Raw genomic sequence first — 15,558 nt, 5'->3', positions numbered from 1 at the left:
CAAAACTTGATAAATATTATTCTAGAACAGATTTGGGAAACCTGTGGACCTTTAGAAGTTGCTGAACTACAATTCCCATCATCCTCAGCCATTGGCCATGCTTGCTGGGGCTGATGGGAATTGTAGTTCAGCAACACTGGAGGGCCACGGGTTCCTACCTCTTTTCCAGAGCCTTACATTGAAGCCTTCTTGTCATGTTTCTGAAATGTCTGTTTAGGAACAAATAAGGCTTTGCACACATGTAAATTTCAAAACAGAAGCTGTCTCTTTAAAAAATGGCCTTTCACCCATAAAAAGCTGAGCCAAGCCAAAGGTTCATGTTGGAGAAGTGCCTAGCTAGGCATTCTGTTTTGCTTTGTTGTTTCAGTGGACATCCTGCATTTCAGAATACTTTAGCTGCCTTGTCCTCTTCAGAGCAGAGCCCTATTGTTCCATAATTGTCCCTTATCTTTGAAATTTGATGCCCACTTGCACTACCCAAGTACGGTCATTTAAAGGAAGAGCGTGAGAATGTGCACAGTGCAGCTGAACTCCTGGAGAAGTGAGGATTTGTCAAAGCTATTGTAAGGTAAGAGCTTCTATTTATAATCTCATTTAAAATAACTCCCGATGAAAAAAAGAAGACGACAAACTTTCCATCACTCCACATCATTCCTTATGCTCTACACTGAATTCTGTCCCTGTGGAATCCTCCTCTGCAATTTTCACTCTTCCAAAGGACAGGAGCTTCCAGTCTGACCATTAGTACATTTTCCAGAAATAATTTACTTTGCTCTTGCATGCGCTATTTAGCGATCTATCTGCCATGTTGCAATGAAGTTTACAAGCTGTTCTTTAAGCCTACAGGGCACATTTTGACCTTTATTTTGCGGGGTGGGAGTGAGGGCTGGGCCAAGGAGCCCTAGATTTATGACCCTACAACTCTGCAAAACATATCCATTAGCGTCTATGCAGCTGTTTATCTGCGAAGATCTGCAGGCTGTATACTGTTTACACAGGAGGGGAACAAAATCTTATTTACCATCTCAGAAGGTGCTGTGTGTAAATAACAAAACCATGACACTGAATCCCAAAGATGAGTGAGATAAATAAATATCCCAGGGTGCCGAAGAAGGTGCCATTCCCATTTGCAGCTGTCCTAGTTGAAAACCTGGAAGGCCACATAAACAGTGTAATAGGGCACATGTTTACAAAGCTGGGAACTGGGAGACGTAGCAGATTGACTAGCTGGCTTATTTTTAGATCATTGCTTGTCCCATCATAGGAATGGCTCTCTGTTCCTGCTAGCCCCCTTGGACAGAATAAACTCATTTCTATTTTCCTCTTGCAGAAATCCAGTCATTTCAGGACACCCTGTTTTCCCCTTGCAGAAATTTGCCACAGAACTGTCCTTGCCAAGCCCAATATCCTTGTGAGTGGGGCAAAACTAGGATTATGCAGAGTCCCGACATAGTATATTCTCTCTGCAAGAAATTCTCAACAGCCGACATGCAAAAATTTTCATCAGACTTCATTCAGGCATCCGCCATAAAATCTTATGCTACCATTTCATACATATTATCAGTTTCTTATTTATACTTCTGTTTCTACTAATTGTCATAATTTAGATTGTGGATAGGGATCTGTTTTCTCTGTTTGTGGAATAAGAGGCATGGTGAACAGAGTACAGACACAATCCTATCAGTCTAGTCTGTCCCTCAAACTGTCTTTGCCATAATGTTCATGGTAAGTCATTTAACTCTTTTGTAGCTTTGTTTATCGGCCCTTCCTCACAATGATTACTTTTTCTACAGATCCATGCATGTAAATGGCTCTTAGAGGAGGGGTGGGGTACCTGGGGCCCTCCAGCTGTCATTAGACTACAACTCCCTTCACCTCTGACCATTGGCCATGGTAGCTGGGGCTGATGGGAGTTGGAGTCCAATAACACCTGAAGGCTCGAAGGTTCTCCCTTCCTGCTCTACAACAGTGCTTCTACAAGGGTACTTCTTAGCAGAAGAGGCTTCACAACTCTTTGCTGAATCCTGTGTGAAGAATTCATTTGTCTTACATGCATCCTGCCCTTCATGCTTACAGCAGGCAGGAAGAAAAGCTAGTGATTTGATCAAGGCTACTAGTGAGCTTCACAGAAGAGCAGAATATCACTCTCCAGCCTGGAGGAGCACTACAGGTTTGGGGATTTGAACTAGGATTTCCCATACTCAATCACAACATTCCTCAGTTAAGAAGAAATGTATAGCTTATCTCCCTATGTTGGGTACACAAACACACACATGGGCAATGGGAGTGATTTTGAGCAAGCAAATGGCTGGGAAGGAAAGGATTAAGCAACTGTTTCGCAAGGTTTTGCTATCAATCTGGGCTGCATACTCACCAAACATTTAAAAGACCACTTGCCCCCACTCCCAAGACTCCTGGGACCTGTAGGTTGTTAAGGCTGCTAGGGATTGTCATTCTGTGAGGAATAAACTACAGTTCCTGGGATTCTTTGGAAGTAGGGGAATGTGCATACCATTTTGGATATGTAACAATGCGGTAGGCAATAAAGATACATGCAATGTGTATTTCAAAACTAGGGATGGGGGAGAGATTTGATTCAGTTTGCATCTAAATGCAAAATTATATAATTCACACTTTCGGAAATAATGTGTAAACCAAAATGCATTCATCCTTCAAAATTCACACTTTTCTGAATTTTGCAATATATAGTTTTCCATAGTTTTCCAGCCTTGCAATGTGTACAAAAATGCATATATTGGGGTACTTATAAATGCCTATCGATAAAAATGACATACAAAGATGCATTATGATGCACTCTCTTTCTCCATCTATATACATGGCAAAAATTATACTAAAATGTGCATATGAGGAGAAATTTGCACTACAATTCTGATGGAATTTCATGAGGACTTTAAAAAAAAAATCACAAATTAATTTGGAAATGTGGAGAACTGAACCTAAAGACTGGAAAAATGAGAAACTGAAATAGACAGATTTTCCCACCCCTATTCAAACTTTACGTCATTCATGACTTGAATATTTAAGCTGGTATTGGATTAGTCATCGCAGTTTCTCTGGTCTGTTTTTGGTGTGACTTTCACAGCATTAGGCCTACACAAGATCCACGAATTTCAACATGGAGGATTTTTGCATTCCCCTTAAAGAGTTCACTGAACTGTGAGCCAGTGCCACATTTTGACAAAAAACAAACAAACCTCAGATCACATATTCTGGAGCAATCTGACTCTGGAATAATTGCTTTTATAGCTGCAGCCTTAGTATATTGCAAATATACTCACTTGCCAGTGAGTATCTGTGGTTAAAAAAAAATAAAATCTGCAGATTGCGGTACTAGCTCTTTTCACCCTTGCTAACAAATCATAAAACAATCCATTTCCTTCCTTTGTTTTGCCTCTTTGCAGTAGGTCAGGAAGGTTGGGGAAGATTGTACAGAGTGACAGCATCTCTCATGTTCTGTCACATTCCTGAAATAAGAATATATCATGCACTTATGAATTGGGGACAGTGTCTCATTACCAAAGGAAGCAAACAATTCCCGAGGTTTGAATAATAAGAGAGGATGACGCTGCCACGGCTGCCAAGCGAGAGAAAATAACCTGCTAATATTATGCCCAAGTGGCCTGACTTGCAAAAAATGTAAACACCCGCCGAAGCTGGTGGAATCTGCAGGTGCTCTGTATCTCTGGAATTCAGGCCAATCTTGACTGACATTTTAAAAGTTCTTCTTATTTATATTCACTTCCCCTCCCCCCCCTTGCCACATAAATACACAGCTTGCATTCCCCTTCTCCACCCCCTCCCCTCTGTATGTGGAATATATTTGACAGAATGTAAAGTTGACAAAATGCCCATGAACTTTTGGCTTGCAATTAAATTCTTGGTTAACTCACAGTGTATAATATATCCAAATGGGTTATAGAAATAGACCTCATGAGTGGTGTTGCGTATGTGTTTGTGGAGGGAGGGATTTCCCCCCCACATATCTATGCTATGTATAGCTAGGACACTGAGGAGAATGACATGCATGAATGTCAACCTGGTGCCTTCCAGACATTGTTGGACTACAACTCCCATGAGCTTCACCAGCTTCACCAATAGTTAGGGATGATGGAAAATGGAGTCCAGCAACATTTGGCAGGTACCCTGTTGGCTTTCAGTGTTTGAGATAGTAGGCAGTTCCCCTCAAATAGTACTGTTAGGCTACTTGAACAGTATTGATTCCTTTGGAATCCTACCTGAGGTGGGATGTACTGATACATGGGAGCAATTCAAGCTAACTGGAGAGGGTTGAGGGTTCAGAGTCCCTCATGACTTAAAAGTATGTCTCTCTGTCTCTCTCTCTCTCTCTCTGTGTTGCATCACTGTGAAGGCTAGTCTTGCTTCTGTCCCTCCTAAGCCAAGAGGTTTGGAAAGGATAGGTGAGTAACAGGGCTTGTTGGTTTGTTTGTATAAGTTATATACTGCTTGCGATAACATTACACTAATAAAATAACAACCAAACATTACACTAATAAAATAACAACCAAAAATGTGTAATAGCAAAGTGCAATAAATATCCATTGCAATGTTAAGCAAAATATTAATACAGAAATATCAAGCAGTGTGATCAAAAAAATCAAGAGCCACTTGCATCTCTATGGTAGGAGTATATAAAGTATGAAACCTGTCCACAAATTCTAGGTTTTAATTGAATGCAAGGAGTAGTGTTTATGGGCATACAGGACTCTTGCTTTGTAAATTTTTCAAATGGCAGGCACCTTTTAGATTACTAACCTTCTTTGGTACAGTGCCAGATATTTCATAAGCACGATCCCTAATAATTCATTTAATTTTCTTTTATAAGATAGTTACATTGGCTCTTCTTATCTAGCCCATCAGCTGAATGACTGATCAAAAGGATGTTAACCTTTCTGGAAAAGTGCCATGCACACAGTCCCAGCTTGAGTTTGTAAAAAGAAGCCACATGGGGATGTGCATGTAATGCCTCTAGCTAAGAAGGGGTGATAACATTTAAGTCCTCATAAGATTATAATAAACCATTAATGCAAACTACAATTGGTTCAACTTTCACTAAGCCAGTTGTTGGAATGCTTTGCTTAGAAATAGATTGTGGATTTGGGCAAATATTTTTATATTTAAAATATGATATTATGGACGCTCTTAAAAAATTGGTGTGAACCACATATAGCTTGTCCAAGCTATGATGGTGATGGATAACAGAATCCATGGTGGAGCTATTGCCACTTCCTATGCCCTGCTGGCTTACTGTAGCCAGAATGGGAGGTGTGGGTGGCTTTTATGTGGGCATAATCTGAACTGCTGTCAGGATATAGATGCCATACTTCATGGCAGAACTCTTCTCTGCAGGAGCAGCACTTACAGCCATAACAAAGGCCTTTTGGCCTAAATGAATAGGTTAGTAGTCTGCAAATACTGCTTTGTTCCAACTTGTCCTTAGTGGGTTCTGTGGTTAGGAGTGCCCATGCTCATTTGCCACTTATGGTTATTCCTGGATCGGGGTAGCCTGGCCTTAGTTGTTCATGCTCTGGTGTCCTTTCATTTGGATGGCTGTAATGTGCTGTATGTGGGGCTTCCCATGAAGATGGTCCAGAGCTTACTTCTAGTGCAGAATGCATCTCCTAGGCTAGGGCAGTCTGATGTTGCACTAGCTGTCAATGAATTATCAGTCCCAATTCAAGGTGTTCATAAAGGTAAAGGGACCCCTGACCATTAGGTCCAGTCGTGGCCGACTCTGGGGTTGCGGTGCTCATCTCGCTTTATTGGCCAAGGGAGCTGGCGTACAGCTTCTGGGTCATGTGGCCAGCATGACTAAGCTGCTTCTGGTGAACCAGAGCACCGCACAGAAATGCCGTTTACCTTCCCACCAGAGTGGTACCTATTTATCTACTTGCTGTTTGACGTGCTTTCAAACTGCTAGGTGGGCAGGAGCAGGGACCGAGCAACGGGAGCTCACCCTGTCGTGGAGATTCGAACTGCCAACCTTCTGATTGGCAAGTCCTAGGCTCTGTGGTTTAACCCACAGCGCCACCCGCGTCCCCAAGATGTTCATACCATATTATAAAGTCCTAAATGGCTTGGTACTCAATTACTTAAAAGGGCTCCTTCCCCAATATCAACCACCTCACACCCTACAATTGGCAGGTGAGGCCTGGTTGGTGTTGACCCATAACAGGAACGTTCCACTGGTGGCCCCTTGCTTGTGGATTGCCCTTCCTGGTGAGATGTGTCTGTCTTCCTCATTACTGACTTGTTTAGCTAGGCATTTGATGGTTGAAATGTACACCCTTGAAATCACTGGTTGTGATAATATTTTTAACTGTTTTAGGCTCTTTCAGGGGGAAGGGTAGGATGTAAGTTAAATAAGTTTAAACAAAACAAAACTATGTTGAATTTTGAATGTGAATTTCTTAAAAAAAATATGTATTTGATCCAGCTTTGGCCTAGAAGGAAAACACACCTGTGCAAAAGTAAGTATCTGTTTAAGTGGCTGTAGGATTGGAAAGCCCAGATGCAATGTAACTTTGAGTGAAATGTGTATGCACAAGAACATCTGAGCCTTTGATTGATGCAAATCACTGAGTTTACTGAAGGAACGGAAGAGCAAATGGAACCAGCTAAACTTCTAAAGGGGAGGTGAATTTTCCTTAGAAACCTACTGTTTGGGGTTAGGAAAGTGGAATAAAAAAATGAAAATTCCCTCTGGGGATTTAGTGTTTGCCATGATTGAGCACCTGGAATTTCCATTTGTGTGTATTGTTCCGACATGTGACATAGCAACAAGCTTTTATGTATGGTGGCAAGCAGGTATGGGTGCATTTGTCACTGTGGAAATGGTGGGTGCAAGCCAAATTGTGGCGCATGGAATTAGAGATGCGTGGACCTGCTTCAATCCATTCTGCCAGTCATTCACACTTTCATCTGGGATTTTCCATTCCACTACAAATGGTGTACAGTGGTACCTCGGGTTAAGTACTTAATTCGTTCTGGAGGTCTGTTCTTAACCTGAAACTGTTCTTAACCTGAAGCACCATTTTATCTAATAGGGCCTGCTGCTGCCACTGCGCCGCTGCTGCACAATTTCTGTTCTCATCCTGAAGCGAAGTTCTTAACCCGAGGTAATATTTCTGGGTTAGTGGAGTCTGTAACCTGAAGCATATGTAACCTGAAGCGTATGTAACCAGAGGTACCACTGTATTTTGCAGAACTATGTCTTCCATTTTTTTGTCCACTGATGCAGAAATATAAGGTTCTGGTACATATATCATAGCCCGTAATCTCACATGTGTATCAGCCATCAACAGATATCTACAGATAGTTCCCTTCTCTGTGTGTTCCCTTTCAAAGTAATTAATTTCCAGAGATGTAGCCCTCGTAGTCTTTTACAGCAAAAACAACAAAGTATTGTGGCACCTAAAGTTTACAAAGTGGCTAATGGCTACAATTCTAACCAAGTAAGTAAGCCTGTGAGGTAGGTTAGGATGAGAAAGAGTGTCTGGCACAAAGTCCCCCAGTGAGCTTCATGACTGAGAAAGGAATTGAACTCCTTGTCTCCGAGTTCCTTGACTGACACTCCTCCCTCATGGGCTGTCTGCATAAGAGGCTTCTATCCATTTGACTGAAAGCCTTCTAAAATTATGTTGTTGTTGTTGTTGTTGTTGTTGTTGTTGTTGTTGTTGTTGTTGTTGTTGTTGTATTTATTCATACCCCGCCTTTTTATCTAGACAGGAACTCAGTGTTTCCGTTGCTAATCTGTTTGTGTATTGTGTAATAAGTATATTAAACAAATTAATTGTGTGTGTGTGTGTGTGTAGTGTATTTAATTATATTAAATTATATATATATTGAGAGACACAGAGATAATTTAATTATATATATTCAATTACATATATTAATTGTATATATTAAATAATATTTACTATGTTGCAAACACTTTAATTTACGATACGGAAAGTTAATTCACTGTGTGGCTCACAGGTTTTGTGTTGAAGTACTCTTGCAAGGTGGACCACCCTGATCTAGAGGGTCATGTTTTCCTCACTCTTCTTCTACTACCTCAGTACTCTCACCCTATCTCTATCTTAATTGTTCTGCTCCTTCACAGGATCAACCTGAGTTAACCAGGGACACAAGTGATAGCTTTCAAAGTGTTTCAGATTCAAATGTTGGTGCTGACCTCTAAAGCCCTAAAATACTTTGGCCCAGTATACCTGAAGGAGCATCTTCACCCCCATCATTCAGCCCAGACACTGAGGTCCAGCTCTGAGGGCCTTCTGGCAGTTCCCTCACTGTGAGAAGTGAGGTTACAGGAAACCAGGCAGAGGATCTTCTCAGTAGTGGCGCCCGCCCTGTGGAACACCCTCCCATGAGATGTCAAGGAGATAAACAACTATCTGACTTTTAGAAGACATCTGAAGGCAGCCCTGTTTAGGGAAGTTTTTAATGTTTGAAGTTTTATCGTGTTTTACCAGATGGGAAGGGTAGGAGTGAATGAATAAATTAAATTAAATTATAAATTAAATTAAATTATTATTTCAGCAGAGTGTTTGTGAGAGTCAGTAAAGCTGTTGATATTTAGTGTACCCCTAAATCCTGGTGAATGTTGTACAGCCAGTGCTGCTGGGGCATTCTTCATGTTCTGGCAATTTGTCTTAGGTGAACAATGCATAGGAGACTGTAGTCGCACTAAGGTTCTGCTTATAAGTTTCCCCAGGGCACCTGCGTGGTCGCTGTGAGAGCCTGCTGGATAAGGCCCTTCTTATGTTCTTCTGTTTCTCCACCAGTCCCCCAACTTCTGAAGAAAACCAAGCCACACAAAGACTATTTCCATTGCCTAGAGAACAAAGTGTAAAGTAATCATCATCATCATCATCATATTGATAATATTGATGATGATGATGATGATGATGATGATGATAATAATAATAAGCAAAATGACTGCTTCAGCTGCAGCTATTCTGCAAAACATTCCACAGGAGCGAGATCCATCAAATGTAACCATTATGTGAGTGCACATCCATTTATTTCCACTAAAGGTTAATTGCAAAAAAGAAAAGAAAAAAGTTTTGCATTTGAAAAGTTCAAGGTGTAATAATTAGTTAGCTATTACTGGTTGGGGAAGTCACACAACACTGGAGTTGTTCCAGAAGAGGATAAGCATAAAATATTTGGCACTCTGAGGAGTACAATTTACATGTGAGAATGCAGGCACATGGATTTCTGGACATGGCTTTCTGCAAATCTTTATAGGAAGTGCAGGGGGCAGAAATGATTAATTAGACAGCGACTCTTCTACCCTTCAGAGGAGGTTTGTTGAGAAGCTAGGGGAAATTGCAACATGTTGCAACACAAATCAGTGCAAAAGCATTTCCTTTAACAATATAACACCTGATTCTCAATGCAAAACATTTTTGGACCTTGTTATGTGCTTTAGTAACCTTGCCAAACTTTTTAATGGCTAGGCATTTTCCTTATGATTGGCTTTCCCCCACACTAATTGTTATATAAGCATTTCAAATCACATTTCCCCATGTCATCTTTTGCTTCATGTTACATAAGTCAATTCAGGAACAGACTGGTAAGCCACTAAAAGCTTCACTGACACAAAGTTAAATGGAAACTATTTATAAGGAGACATGCATACATGCATCTATTGAGAGATTTCTGAAGTGGGCCAGTGGGGGGTGGGGGTGGCAGGGAGAAGCAGCCTGACCAAAATCCCACAAAGAGCTCTGATCAGTATCCAACAGAGATGTCCAAAACCTGCTTTTAAAACACACACACTTACACATTGCTGCTGCCTTTTCCCAGTTCAGCAACTAAAATCTTGCAGAAAAATAAAATAAAATCCTGCCTTGCTCTTAAACTTCAAGAATTTCAAATGCACTTCAGAGTACAGTAATATAGATCTGCCCTGTATTGCTCCTGTGGGGTTAAATAAACAATAAATAGTGGGTGTAAATGTGGGTGGGAAATGTATCCAGCACTGTTAAAGAACTCGATAGGCCCTTCTTCTCTCCCCTCTCAGTAATGCAGATCCTTTTTCAAATAGCCATTAGGGATTGCACAACCAACTTGAGACATTTTGCTGAAACTCCTCTGTCTTCCCTCCCACTTCCGCTTGTACCATGTCATTAAAAAGTCCAGTGAGGTTACTAAAGCACATAACTAGAATAAAGATACATCTCACCTTTAGTTTGGGATTCTTTCTCCTTGGATCAAACCTCAGCACCAGTTCCTATTCTGAAATGACACCTGTGAGCTCATGGGCTGTTTCCTTTCTGGACCAGGGATGTCTCATTGATCATCGCTGCTCCATTGACTAAGAGCTCATCCACACTGCCACTTGTTCTGCCACCTTGCTCTTTACTGCTGAATCGGAGCAAACATCACCGAGGTTTTCTGTGGACTGGCATTTGCTCTGATTCAGAGGTAAAGAACAGGTTTGCCTGGGGGAAACGGTGGGGCAAATGAAAAACCGCATTGATGGAAGGACCAAGTCTGCCCAGGCCCTCCTTGGATTAGATTGACATTTCCCCTGCTTGCCCTCATCGAAACTGGGGTGGGCGAGTGGGACTCTGAAGCCAATCAGGTTGGGTAAGGCAATTCTGCTTCACCCACCCTCCCATGGTCCACCAAAGTCATTCATACCAGCCTCACAAGCACTCCCCTCTTCCACTTACTTAGTGCATTGACTGGGAAGTAGGAGCAGCAGTGGGGGTCCCTGCAGTTTGGGAAAACTCCCTGTACCTTCCACCAACCCTTCTAAGCCTGCTTCTGAATACCAGTTACTGGAAGCCTAGGTGGGGAAAGCACTTGGGTCCTGCTTGTGGGCTTCCCATAAGCCAGATGACTGGCCACAATGAGAACAGGATACTGGGCTAGATTGGTCACTGGTCTGATCCAGAAGGCTCTTCCTAGGTCAAGTGACAAGCGTACTACAGGAGGGTAGTTCCTGGTGTTCTTGCAACTGTAGTGCATTTTACCATAAAGGGTTTCTTTCCCTTTTTCTTTTAAGAAAAGTATTGTTTTCTGGGTACTCATATAGTGTTTCATTAGAAGACATGGAAACATTCATAATCTGTTTTTAGATTAGGATTGCCCCACATGGCACATCTTAGCTTTATTTCCACCTATTGCAACAAATGTCATGTATATCCTATGCCTGCATTTAATCACTTGGTTTTTTGAGCATGCGTTTTAGTTGGGAATTGACTGTGTTTATCTAGAAAAAAATTACGCAGTGTGTTAACCAATTAGGGCTTTTTTTTTTTAGCAAAAAAGTGGAAACTTTATTTAAATTTTGCTTAGTCAACAGCCCCATTCAGAAAGGCTATATTGATTTAAGCAGTTCTATTGATCTCCTTCGTATCAAATCTGAGTTGCTGGCAAACTCACAGGTCAGTGATGTTCTCTTCAATTGATCCATGCTTGGTTCACTGCAAATGCTTTTCAACAATATTTTAAGTAACATCTGGTAAAAATCAATGTTTCAACCTTAGGGGGTTTAAAACACCAAGCGTTCAAACATTTTAGAACTTTTTGGTGCCATTCTAAAAAGTTACTGGGCAACTGTAATCCAAAGGGCCTATCCAGTTAATTCTAATGTAGGGGGTTAAAAGTACCAGTTAAGCATATCCTATCTCTGAATTTGGGTAGTATACTTATCTCTCCTGGTATAAACTGCCAACAGGGACCTAGTGTTCCTTCTTGCATAATACTAATACTAATACTAATACTAATACTGTCTGACAGGACAGTAAACAGCTGTCCTAGATGAGGAATTCAATTTTTAATTCCAGTTTCCCAACCCCAAACAGTTGATTTCTGCAGAAAATCTGTGCGTTTGGATTTAGTCAGGATCCATTTGCATTGCAGTTCCTTCAGTATCATGATGGAATTCTTCTACAGCTAGAATGGAAAGCCTTCCTGATACTGCTGAATTCTATCTCCCATCAGCCCCAGCCAACATAGCCAGCAGTCAGGGAGTAACGTAGTAGCAGCAGCAGTTCAGTAACATTTGGAGTGCCACAGATTCCCTCTCCCCCATTTTCCAGGCACACATAATATGTTGTTGTTGTTGTTGTTGTTTGAACCTTAGAGTTAAGCAGCAAGATACCTATGGAAGAAGTAACTGACTTCACTGAGAATACCTTAGCTCTCCTAAGGTGCAGTCATGCTAAAAGAGAACATGGATTGACTGGGGTTTCAGGAATGTGCATTTAGTTCTGTTGCAAAGGCCATGTCATGTCTCCTGGCCCCTCATGTGATAATGTGAACTTCTACAGTTCAGCTAATTTGAGGCCAATCAGACACTTGCTAACAAATAAATTTTAAAAAGAGAACATCTCTGGATCTCCATGTATGTTGAATACCACAATGGTCAATAGCTGAGACCCTAATAATGAAGTACCTGGGGTTAAAACTTTGTCTCTATCTTCAACTTATTTGGCCTACCAACAATGGTATTGAATTGGTATTGAGCCCATATGGATAAGATGTGTGATAGATGTACCATTTATGTTCCCGATCTTGTCTGCTAGTAGAATATCAGTAGAATATTCAGACTTATTTTTGCTTCTGCCTCAGGCTTTGACCCTTGAATCTTCCAGGCTCACATTGTGCTTCAGGTGTTGTAAGAGAAGATTTTTATCAATGAGAATGTAAGAAGCCGAAATGTAGAAAACACACCAACCTTAGACCAACTATTGAATTATGGTGCTGGAGGAGACTCTTGAGAGTCCCATGGACTGCAAGAAGATCAAACCTATCCATTCTGAAGGAAATCAGCCCTGAGTGCTCACTGGAAGGACAGATCGTGAAGCTGAGGCTCCAATACTTTGGCCACCTCATGAGAAGAGAAGACTCCCTGGAAAAGACCCTGATGTTGGGAAAGATGGAGGGCACAAGGAGAAGCGGACGACAGAGAATGAGATGGTTGGACAGTGTTCTCGAAGCCACAAACATGAGTCTGACCAAACTGCGGGAGGCAGTGGAAGATAGGGGTGCCTGGTGTGCTCTGGTCCATGGGGTCACAAAGAGTCGGACACAACTAAATGACTAAACAACAAAAATGGTTGTAAAAATAATTTACATACCACCTTTCATTGCAAGAAGAAATGCCAAGGCCCTACAGCTTGGATACCATTGTTACAGATGTATAAAAATGTAAGGTTAATAAGGTCAGTGAAATCATAGAATACACCCGATATATCATATTAATTCTCCATCTATATTTCAGAGAAAAACTGAAGAGATAAATAGGTCTCTTTCAAAATAAAATTCCAAATCCAGCAAGGTTACAAATAAAGGAAGGAATTTTCTTCTGAACAAATGGTATTTTCAGTGTACTAATATATTTTTTCCCTGTGATCACCCTGACTTTATCTAATAATCTACCTCCTATTTACTGCAGCCTAATTTCATTTGGTTTTAGTGATCACTACTTTTCCATTTAAAGTGATCTGATTAGAACTTCAGATATTTCCATTTTTCAACATATTGCACATCTCCTGCAAGTCTCCCTACCATAGATTCAGGTGGAATTTGATTAAAGTGGACAATTTACTTATGATGCATGGTCGGTTTAAGACACTTGAGCAGGCAAGAAGGCGCCAGCACAATTTTGATCCAGCTTGGGCACCAGTTAACTTCTCTTTGTCCTTGATATATAATAAGGATTTTAGGAAATTGCATCAGATTTCTCTTATATAAGAGTGAGGCTGTGTTTCTTGATAAGCATCACAAATGTCTTGTCTCCCTCCTTTCCCTCTTCAGAAACGTATGCCACCCTCCCCACTCCTCAGTATCTAAGCTAGATTATAGCACAGGCCTTTCTCATTGCATGTGCAATGAGGCTAGCAGATGTAATGATTTTGTGTCTTGTAATGTTGTTTATTGACAAGGTTTAGCGCAGTTCAGGGATGTGGCTAATTTCCTCCCTATACTGCAAAAGAAAACAAAATGCAACAAACAAACAAAAAGCCTTCTCGGTGGTTGATGACAGCAGCGCTGCAAACAAATAGCTCTGCACTGATGTTTTGTAATGTTGCTGATTCTTTAATGAAGAAACCTCACTAAAAATTCATGGTGAATAGATAGTAAGCTCATTAGCACAATGGTAAGAAAAGATTTTTAAATACTACCTCTAGTAGGCAGAATAGCCATCGGGGTACGGTTTGCATTGACTGCAATGCTGCGGATGTACCACACAGGTAAAGCACATTTGAAGTGCATTATTCCCCGCCCCCCAAATAATCCCGGGAATTGTAGTTTACCTTTCAAAGAGCTACAATTTTCAGAAACCCCAAAATAACTACAGTTCCCAAGGTTTTTTTTTTTGGGGGGGATAATGTGCTTCAAATGTCTTTTAAATGCAGGGTGTGTAAGCAGCAGGCTAATGCAACATGCACACGAAAGCTTATACCAAGAACAAACTTAGTTTGTCTCTAAGGTGTTACCGGACATTTTATTTATTTTTATATATATTTCGACTGTGTCAGACCAACACGGCTACCTACCTGAATCTTACTGTGTCATTTGCTTTAGTGTGCATGCTTGCTGTGGTCATGTAGCATGCCATTATCAGTAGTGACTGGTGAACTTCCTTTAGCTCACCTTGTTTCCAACAAGTTCCTCTAGAGGGGGGGAACGGACTAAGAAAAATGTTAAGAGCTGTATCGGGAGATGATGATGATGATGTTATTATTTATACCCTGTCCATCTGGCTGGGTTTCCCCAGTGGAGTCAGCGCTGCAATGGTTTGGAAAATGTTCCTATTTTTGAGACACTTCAACCTCTGTGAGCTTGCTCCCAAAGTGACTGCTTTCTGAGGAATTTATTGAAGCACCATTTCCCTTCCCCCTTTCACACTCAATTGAATATACTGGAAAGTGATCAGGACTTGGATCCAATTGTCAGTAAAGTCAAGAGGGGGGAAATATCCCATCTTTATATGAATGATTTCCATAAAGGCTGAGATGTGTCCAACTTGCATAAGAATGCATGTTGTAGATGAACAAAGGCTGGCCCTAGAATGGGGAGGTTTTGACCTTTGCTCATTCTTGACTTAGGAGATCAAAGGAGATGATACAAACAGAGCAGAGCTCCAGATGGATTAAGATGCAATGAATCTGAGTGATGCTGGTTGCCAGTTGCTCAGAGATGCCAAAACAGAAGTAGTTTACACAAGAAAGGCACAGAATTGCATCTTAGGTTGGCAAGTGCCGATAAATACTGTGGAGATAATAATTCACCTCCTTCAACATGTACATGTTGGTGCATGAAAGGGACGATGGAGAAACCGTTAAACCCCTCACTGGAGGCAGTAGTAATTATTTGATAAATTTGCAGGAGAAATATGAAGCCAACCTCCTAAATTAAGGCAGAAGCTGAATAATTTGTATAGTGCTATTAATACCATTTAAATTGATTGCCTTAAGATTTGTTGTTGTGCTGTTAGATTAAATGATACATCAATGTCAGTTTTGTAGTGGAGACCCTCCCCCTTCAAATCAATCA

General features: G+C 41.0%; 1 long non-coding RNA gene across 2 annotated transcripts in view; it reads left to right on the top strand.

Annotated features, from left to right (window-relative positions):
* The first annotated feature begins 344 nt into the window (after nucleotides 1-344).
* LOC309528517 overlaps nucleotides 345-15,558 on the top strand; it is a 45,942-nt gene continuing 30,728 nt past the window's right edge. Inside the window, exons 1-2 of one of the 2 annotated variants that reach the window (XR_014217783.1) lie at nucleotides 350-568; nucleotides 12,628-13,220. This is a non-coding gene — a long non-coding RNA (uncharacterized lncRNA). Of the gene's footprint in view, nucleotides 569-12,627; nucleotides 13,221-15,558 lie in introns of both variants that reach the window. The other variant, XR_014217782.1, reaches the window with a different exon arrangement.

This window comes from Podarcis vaucheri, assembly GCF_965113315.1.
Source record: "Podarcis vaucheri genome assembly, chromosome: 3".
Taxonomy (NCBI): domain Eukaryota; kingdom Metazoa; phylum Chordata; class Lepidosauria; order Squamata; family Lacertidae; genus Podarcis; species Podarcis vaucheri.
Note: the sequence above shows the minus strand (reverse complement) of the source record. Positions and strands in the feature narration are given on the sequence as shown.